Source organism: Propithecus coquereli, unplaced genomic scaffold (genome assembly GCF_000956105.1).
Source record: "Propithecus coquereli isolate 6110/MARCELLA unplaced genomic scaffold, Pcoq_1.0 Scaffold139, whole genome shotgun sequence".
Classification (NCBI taxonomy): domain Eukaryota; kingdom Metazoa; phylum Chordata; class Mammalia; order Primates; family Indriidae; genus Propithecus; species Propithecus coquereli.
The window spans coordinates 5431474-5441035 of NW_012138191.1; the positions used below are offsets into that span (position 1 = coordinate 5431474).

Sequence of the window (9562 nt, forward strand, 5' to 3'; positions counted from 1 at the left end):
TTCTGAGAATGGATTTGCATGAGAATGAATAGAGCCTTCTGCAACAGCCCCGGGGACAGATGAGGAGGCCTGATGCAGACAGACAGATGTATGAGCCAAGCTGAGTTGCGATCACCCTCCTGGTAACTGCTACGATTGAAAGAAAGAGGGCTGGGTTCTCCCAGCTCCCCGGCTTGAGTGGCAGGGAGGACGTGGGCCCACAGCCCCCGGGACAGGCAGCTCTAGAGGAAGCAGGGTCTCCCACTCCCTTCCTTTCGCCACACTGTCCCCAGCACATGCTTCCACCCATCTCTCACCTTGGGGAACTGTGACTATTGGGTAGCAGGTCATTTCTCGAGATGTTCATTGATGTTTCCCTCTTTAGTAACCCCTTGCCTTGTGGTTTATGGTTTGCCAATGCAGAAGCAGAGTGCCTACAGGCACTTTCCATGATGACTTTTGCTTCCCAAAGTTAAGCCACTGAGCTAGCTGTTCATGGTTTATGTGAGAGGACCAGGAGAGTAAGAGAAGGAAAGAGAACCTCTGAGGGGGACATGGAGACTGAGGAAAAAGGGGCAATCGTTAGGACAAGCTCTGAGCTGCGGTGCCCCCACACTTGGCTGAGGAGCCCCAGAGGGGATGGCTGTGAGGCCTGCGGCAGGCTCCCAGCCTCTCCCAAGATTTCCATGCCCCAGCGTGGCAGAGCCAAGGGGCAGGGTGTCTCTGCAGAATACACTGCCTGCTAAATACAAGAGAGAAAGCCCCATATCCCTGGAGCCACATTAAACTCTGGGCTTTGGTATTATACGAAGGGCTGAGCCCCCTAAAATCCGAGGTCAATTTCTTTTTATTATTTTTTATTTTTTTCCCCAAAATTCATACGTTGAAACGAAGTCAATTTCTTGCCTGCCCTGCAGAATGGAAGCTGGAGGCCGAGAGGACTAGAAAAAGAACCCACTGCTTGTTGCACACACTTCTTTCCACTGTCTGGGCAGAGCCTGGGTCTCATCCAGCACCGCAGTTCCAGCTTTCAGCTGGGAGGACCTGTGCAGCAGGAGGGGCAGATGGAGGAGAGGGCGGTGTGCACGGGCTCCCCATCAAACTAACGGGCACCGCCCCCCCATCCCGGGGACTGTCAGGCTGGATGCCAGGAAAGATATGACGTTCCAGATTTTTTGGAGGGAGGAGGAAAGAGTGGAATCAATTCCCCAAGCTTTCACTTTTAAAAATGCTTGTAGGGCATGCAAAAATACTAAACAGTCGATGGAGAAGGCCTATGCGGCGCAGCTCCGCCGGCAAGACAGCGCCAGAGAACCGGGCGGGACCAGGCCTGACCGTAGAGGCCGCGCCTGCGCACTGCAGACTCTGAAGCCACCGTGCCCTCAGCGAGGTGGGCGGGGGCTACCCGGGCATCCGGGTCCCTCACCCCGCCCCCGCTGCATGAATGAGAGGCGCGGCGCCCGCCCCTCCCCCGCCGGGCCCGCCCCTCGCCCGCGGCCGCCGCGCGCAGTCTGCCGCCGCCACCTCAGTAGCTCTCGGTTCCGATGGACGCTGGCCGCCCGCAGCCCGCCGCCCAGCGCTGACGGTCCCTGATGTCCGCCGCTGCCGCCGGCGCGCACGAGTAAGTGAGCGAGCGAGGGCAGGGGCGCCGAGGGCCATCGCCCCCGGACTGGAGCTTGAGGGACGGGGCGGGTCCGGGTCTGGGATGCTGAGGAGACCACGGGCCCGCGCCAGCCTCCCCCACACACTCCCCGGGCGCCTCGGCGGGCCCGGCGCGGGACAGAGGGGTGAGACAGCCGCCCCAGATGGCGGAGGGACGCGGAGCAGGGTCTGGCGCGTCCCCGGGGCCGGAGGGTGAGTCCTGCACAAAGGGCGGAGCGGGGCTGTCACCGGGAGGTCACGGAGGGGAAGGTTCGTGGCCCCTCGCACACCGAGCTCACCCGAGCTCTGGCGTCGGGTCTCCGGGCGTGGGAGGCGGCTGGGATGAGCCTGGAGGCGAGGAGGAGGATGGCGAGGACGGCTGCCTTGGTATTGGCGGTGGGAACGCGCCTTGGGGGACTCGGCGTGGCAGTGTTTTCCTGGTCCCGGTCCACGCCTCCCCTTTCTTTGTGGCGCTTGTCTCGTGCCCGGTTGTCACAGTGTGCATGGCAGTGGTCTGGGTTGAGACCTCTCGCCTCGGCTTACTCATTAATGAAAGTCATCATCTGTGGGCAGGGGGCGTGTGTGCTTTCACAGGCTGGAGAATTAAGGACCCTCCTTTGTTTCTGGAGACCTAATGGGGTGCGTGCGTGTGTATGTGTGACATCTATGAAATGAGAGAATCAAAGATTATCAAAAGGGCATAAGGAAAAAATGGGTGGAGGAAACATATAACTTCATCACACCTTTACCCAATTCTGTCTCTGATGTTATTTCAAACAGCTTGTTTCTCATTGTAAATCAGTGGCTTTTGTTAATTGAAAATGTGTGTCTACATTCTCCTATCTGTATATCTAGAACACTTGCTTTTTTGGGGTTTAGTTAATGGTAATATTCTCGTATCTGTGTACATGGGAATACGCCAACATACAGGACACTGCTTTCTGGGTTTACTTCGTTGATATGTCTACATGCTCATATACACGTCTATAGGAATACTCCAGTGCGCCTAGGACACTTTTCTCTGCTTCTCAGTATAGGCAGATTTTGTTCCTTCCTGCCTCTCTATGTTAGTAAGAAGGTGGTCCAGCAGGTTCTCTCCGCCTCCTTTTTTTCCCCCGCTTAATGCTTTGGCAGAGGGTTTTATTGCATATTACCCTGGCATGCATCCTTGCTTTGATCTCAATTTTCCTGTGTTCTGTTATCTGGTTGTACAGCTCAGCTCAATGGCTCCTCTTACAGGACTACTGGAAAACAGAACACCTTTTTCATTGTTCTCATCCTCAGAGAGAGAAGGAAGTTCTGTAGGTTCCCACAGACTTTGGCTCTGTTGGCTTGATTGCTTGACTTTGTTGTCTTGGTAAAATTATGAGGAGTTACGCTTGTCGTAGACCAATTAAAAAGAGGCTATTGTGATAGCTGCAGCTATTCCTTGCTATTTTGTTTTTAAACTAGATTATATACATTTTAGAAGATAGTTGTTATTCTGGTTGCATGATTTTCAGTTTCTTTTTTGCCATTATAATTTTGCACAGTGATGGAAATTAGCTAAACTCAGTTACAGAAAACACACATCCTAGATATTTTTATTTATTTTCATTTATTATTTATTTTGAGACAAGGTCTCTCTCTGTTGCCCAGGCTGGAGTGCAGTGGTGCAGTCATAGCTCACTGCAGCCTTGAACTCCTGGGCTCAAGCAATACGCTGACCTCAGCCTCCAGAGTAGCTGGGACTACAGGTGCATGCCACCACACTTGGCTAATTTTTTAATTTTTTGTAGAGACAGGGTCTCACTATGTTGCCCAAGCTGGTCTTGAACTCCTGGCCTCAAGCAGTCCTCCTGCCTCAGCCTCCCAAAGTGCTGAGATTATAGGCACCTGGATTATAATATTGTGATTCAAAATAATGGTGATAAAAAAAAATGAGGCATTTATGTTGGATGATATGAATGATTGGATGGGTTCTGTTTTCTTTAAGATTCTCTTTAAGATTATTTTTTAATCACAAGTATGTTAATTGCTAGTAGTTTTCAATGCAGAATGAAGTGTAAACTAAGCAGTTTTTCATAGCATCTGTTTATGTATACTCCCTCTGTTTGAAACATTTGCTTTTAATTTGAAGGAGGAATTATCCATTGGTTGACTCAGGATCCATTATTCTTGGTAAAACAATTACCTTATGTTATCATGTTCAAATTTTTTTTTGTAAGAGTTAAAATCAGTAAAAGTTGATTTTTCAGTTGGAGAAGTTTTGATTTTATGATATATGATTTAAATTTTTATTATCAATTAATTTAAGTTAACTTAAAAACCAGAGCTTTATTAACTAGGGTCACTAATATTGAAGCAACCCAATATATTTATGACTGCCTGTCTTGACTGCATAAGACTTTTTTTTTAGGAGTACTCTTAAATCATAAGGGGAAGTCTAAGATAAACAGTAGTATAACCGGAATTATCACTGAAATAGGCTTGCATGGTATTGCAATTTCATGGAACTTTAATTTTGCAAGAGTGACTTAGCTATTTTTTATATCAACAAAGAAACCTAAATACAGCCTGGCCTTGTTGTTCAGCATTCTGTTAATCAAAATCTTTACCAACTCATAGTTTAGCATTTCTGAAGAAAAATTCTAAAATAACTTTTATATTATCAAAACAGATTAAAGTATATTAAATGCTGTTTTATCAGTAAATATATTATTTACATTCATTAGAATACTAATATTGTTATGTTAGTGATGGTAAAAGCATATATAGTAAAAGTTTGTTAACCAAAACTAGGATCTATTATCCTCCCAACAATGTCTGATAACAGCAAGTGTTTTTTTTCCATTGAGCATTCTCTATTAAGAATTGTTTTCTGTTTCAAATGGTAATTTATTCTAAAATCAGTAGTAATGATATAATGTATTAGCCTGAGACATATGAAATTGTCATTTTTTAGATTGGGAAATGATCAAAAATTAGCAATTTTATATTGTTCAACCACTGCAACTCTTAGCAGTTCCTTCTGGTATTTACCTTTATATTTATTTCATTTTTAATGTTTATACTGCTATTTCTTGTTTTTTTCTTTTACCTTTGGCTGTCATCTATGAAGGTCTGTGTTGAAAGCTGAGGACTTAACTGTCCCACACAACCATCCTTTCATCCCCTACTCATACCTGTAGTGTACAGTTCCCAGTTAAGTCAGTATTCAGTATTTATATGATTGTGACAGTGTATCTTTTATTCACAGATGAGCCATGTAGGGTACTATTATCACATTTCCTACTTGTGCAACTTTTGTTTTTCCTGAATTAAATAATTGCCTCTTTTGTTTTTCATTTGCTGAGTTTTCATTGTATTAGTCACTAATTAATCCTCAAACTCTATGACAGAATTGATAATCCCTCAGTGTTTTCAGGTAATCGCTCAGTTTCATATCTTTTTCCCAGAAGATAGTTCTGCTGGAGCCCTCCCTCTCCTACCCCAGTCTGGGTTGGTTTGCTCTCTGGACTACTGCACAGCAGTCCGTCATCCTGAGACTTCCCCTTGACATCATCTTGGGAATTCCCTCGGCCTTCCTCCTATGGTGGGTCTTCTATTTCCTGGATTCTCTGTCTGTCTTATTCTTTAGTAGCTTCCTGAGAAGGGGTACATACAAAGTCTGAAATTCCTTCCTGAATTCAGAAGTTATGTATCTGGAAATGCCTTCATTTTGCCCTCATACTTGAATGGTAGTTTAGCTTGGTGTTGAATTCTAGATTGAAATTAATGTTCCCATTTTGAAGGCATTGTTTCATTAGCTTCCAGTGTTACTATTGAGAAGTCCAATGCCATTCTAATCCCCCATTCCCTTTTTTCTTTCACACTGGAAGATTTTAGGATCTTCGGTTTATCCGTGGTGTTCCTGACATTTCATGATGCACGTTGGTATAGGTCTTTTTTTCCTTCTGCTTGTGGGGCAGATTGTATTTCTCAAAAATGACTATACATATATGTATAATATGTACACACACACACATCCCTATCTTACCCAATATGCTAGTCTTTGTGCCTCCATCAAGAGGTGGGGGTCTTTGTTTCTACCCCTTGAACCTGTGCAAACATGACTTCTCCCCAGAGTGTTTTGGGTCTTGAGCCAGCATTGTGGATGATCAACAGCATGCACCTGGTGCTGCTAGGTGCCCAGAGCCATCAGGTTAGCATATACCTTCCCATTGGCTTTGTGATAAACAGCTGTTCAGGCATTTTCAGATTAAGCACTAAAGATGTGTGTATTCATTGGGGGGGAGGGTGGTAGTTAAGTTTTGCTTTTTGCTTTTAAATGTAATCATCAATGAAAATATCAGCTAACAGCAGAGAGAGTTTCTTCAAGCAGTGAAATGAAATCACCTCTAGAATCAACGTAAAGGTTATCAGGTGTGTTTTTAAAAAAATTCACCTTAGGAAATGATAGAACCATTCATGACCAAAAAGAAACTATCTTTAAGCTTCATGATTAAATATGTCATTACTAAATATGACAGATACATTGTAAGAATTTCTGTGATGAGAAGATAGAGACAAATGGAGCTGCATAGACCATGGCTTGATTGGACATAGTCAAGTGTTTTGTGTTTATCTCATAGATACATATTTTTAAAACATCCTTTAATTGCTCTTTTAAATTTTTTAAATTTAAAATTTTTTAATTTTAAAAAATATTTTTATATTTACAGCTGCCTTATCATTCATGTAGCTTTTCCATGAATGTACCTGAGTGGCTGAATATTATTAGAGAACTTCAGATTCATGACCAAAAATCTGAAGTGGACACTCAGCACCACCCAGCAAAGCTACCACTGGCTCCTAATAAGATCTTTCTGCCTATAACTATTCCATAACTTCTCCCCACTCCTTAAACTCATCAGCAGCCCACCCCTTCCACTCACATGTATGCTGGCCTTATACCTCATTGAGGGTTTAGAAGATACCAGACAGAAACTCTTCATATTCCCCTCACCAAATCTAAAAATCTGCCCAGGACTCCTGTTTTTTTGTCTTTCCCCTCTCAGAGGCCAATTCTCTGCCCTACCGAATTCCTCCTCTTAGCCCCTCCATACCTCATGGCTCCTGCATTTGTACCCTCTCTCTTGCATCATTAGCAACTCTCCAGGGGACTGTCCATGTCATCCTACACACATTCTCTGATTTTGCCCATCTTTAAAAACAGAATAAAAAATTTAGCAAACAACTTTCCCCCAACTTTCCTCTATCCCCTTCTGTTTACCTGTATGGTTAAATGTCTCAGAAGTTTACCATTCCTCCCTGCCTCCTCTATGGTATGTATCACTCTCTGAAATTCTGTTGTTGACTACCTTTTTTCGTCTCTTATCCCCACTGGAAGGTCAGCTCCAGAAAGGCAAAGAATTTACTGTCCTATTTGCTACTATCCTCTAGGACAGCAGCTGGCACAAGTACCTACTCAATATATATGGCAAAAAAGGTACAAGTGACATTTTTAACCTGATAAAATAGCTCTGGCATTTGGAAAATTTCTTTTTTTTCTTTTTGTTTAAATTTAACAGAATTTAATTGAGCAAAGAACAATTCACAAACTGGGTAGCCCAAACCAGAATAGGTTCAAAGAGACTCCAGCACTTCCATTTGGTTGAATATTTATGGACAGAAAAAGGAAAGTCGAAAATTTCTAACAAGAGAATCCATTTTCATTTTTTTAAATTACCATTTTTTGCTACACTTAAGAGTTGAAAAAATAAGAATATACTAATGATTGACTTTTTCCCACATTACATTACCTTCTTGCATAAGTATGATTTAATATTAGCAGTCTCACACCAGGATTCTGGCATCAGACTGCTTGGGGTTGAATTCCAGCTCTTTTGCTTTTTGCCATATGACCTTGTGCAGGTTTCCTAACCTCTCTGTTTCTTCATCTATAAGGTAGATAATAATAGTACCTACCTCATATGTTTGTTGTGTGGGTCAAATGTAAAATGCTAAACTCAATACTTGGCATGGGGGTAAATTCATTAAAAAATAATTATAATTATTATAGCTTCCTCCAATTTATAATATTTGACCCTGACTTGGTCTCTGTAATATTTTTGTTCAGAATACTTATATCTCCTAGAGCATATTGGCTATGAATATGACTCAGCCGTTCTTGGTTTTCTGTTTTTTTATAATTCCTTGCTTCTCCCATCCTAGTACTAACCAGGCCCTACCCTGCTTAAGCTTCCGAGATCAGATGAGATCAGGCATATTCGGGGTAGTATGGCTGTAGACAGACTCCTTGCCTCTCTATTCCCCAGCTTACCCATGTGGCAGATTGGTAAAATGATCTACAGTTGACAAACGAGCACCTGATAGCACTTCCCAGCAGTTTGGTCATTTAATAAATCATTTTAATCACTTGATAAAATATTTTCATTTCAAGCCAAGTTCTGTTCTTTGTTTATTTGGTTTGCTTAGAGATGAAGTTCTTTCTTCATGTTATTCCACATTCAGTTTCCTTATTTCTAGAAATGGAACTTTGAATACACTCAATATATCATCAACTGATTTTTTTTTAAAGTACCTATAAGACACTGTTCTCTGGGAAGGTAAATATATATAGCAATACAAAGTCTACTCTGAGGGCTGCATGAGGGGTACAGACAGGTTCTGTAGAAGTTGAGAGTAGGGAGAGTCAGGTCCTGCCAGCCTTAAGGGATTCTTATAACTTTTCTGCTTGTTAAATTGTCTGTTTTAGCTTATTCTGCTGTTATTTGCGTTTGTTTTTATTTTGAAAGTTTGTTTAATAATCATGGGAATATTTTAGATTTTAAGATAATATATAAGCTAAAAGTGAGGGCAGTTTTTAGTTTTAGAAATTGTTTCTTGAAGTAGTTGACTTAGCAGTTAACACTGCCTCTTTCTTTTCTTCTCTAGGTAGGTAGTGGGGATTCCTTTAATTATCTGAGCAATTCAGACCTCAGAGTGTAGTGTTAGGTAAATTGAGGGTTCTAAAAAAATGCCAGATGGTTTGAAAGGAATTGTGAGCACTCCAACTAGTGCAATCCTTTGAAAGCCAGCTGGCTGAGCCTCCTCTGCTCTGGAGGTAGGAATCAGACGCTTTGTTCCATGCCAGCTGGCCCAGGAGTAGCTGGCCAGTGGCCTTGTTTTTGGTTGGCCACACTTGGGAAAGCCACCCTCCATCTGCACTAAGGATAGTCTGACACCAGAGAGTTGTACTGGCCCTCCATGGAGTTGGAGCAAGCCTGCAGTGACAAGGAAAAGAAAACCACTTTTTAGATAGCATTATAAGTAAACATTGTGTTAAGTTATGAATTTGCTCTGGGAAAGTTTAATGCAGTTCCTGTTTTCATTTGTTGACTTGTCTTAAAGTGAGATTTGCCTGTTCTTTTCATTGTTATCTCCTTCTTCTAAAGTTTTGGTTACTTGGATTACAAAAATTTTTCATCTTGTCATAAAGCTTGCTGCTATATAAACTATAGGCTTCTATAGAAGGTTAATTATGTATGTTGTTTTAAAATCTGTCTCTCATTTTGTCTGTTACTTATGTTTTCCTAATTAGACAGGTGCTTGTATCAGATACAGTTCTTCATTTCCTTTAGCAAATTTAATGTCATAATTGTTTAATTGATGGCAAAAGGAGTATAAATATCACACTAAGTATAATTAGCATTCAGTTCATTTTATGACAGTGTTTATTGAATTCTCAAAATTAATAGCTTCAGTGCTGTCTATCAGTATGCTTTATGTTGCCTTAAAAAATTCTTTTTCAAGTTTGGAGAGTGAATGGTGCTGCAGTGTTTTTGGTTTTTTTTCCTTTTTTTTGGAGACAGAGTCTCACTTTTGTTGCCCGGGCTAGAGTGAGTGCCGTGGCATCAGCCTAGCTCACAGCAACCTCAAACTCCTGGGCTCAAGCGATCCTCCTGCCTCAGCCTCCCGA

General features: G+C 42.4%; 1 protein-coding gene across 1 annotated transcript in view; it reads left to right on the plus strand.

Annotated features, from left to right (window-relative positions):
- Positions 1-1574: 1574 nt before the first annotated feature.
- The window catches only part of RNF24 (ring finger protein 24), an 80536-nt gene continuing 72548 nt past the window's right edge, over positions 1575-9562 (plus strand). The window contains exon 1 of the mRNA XM_012639259.1: positions 1575-1600. The gene's annotated coding sequence lies outside the window, so the exon portion shown is untranslated. The remainder of the gene's footprint in view (positions 1601-9562) is intronic.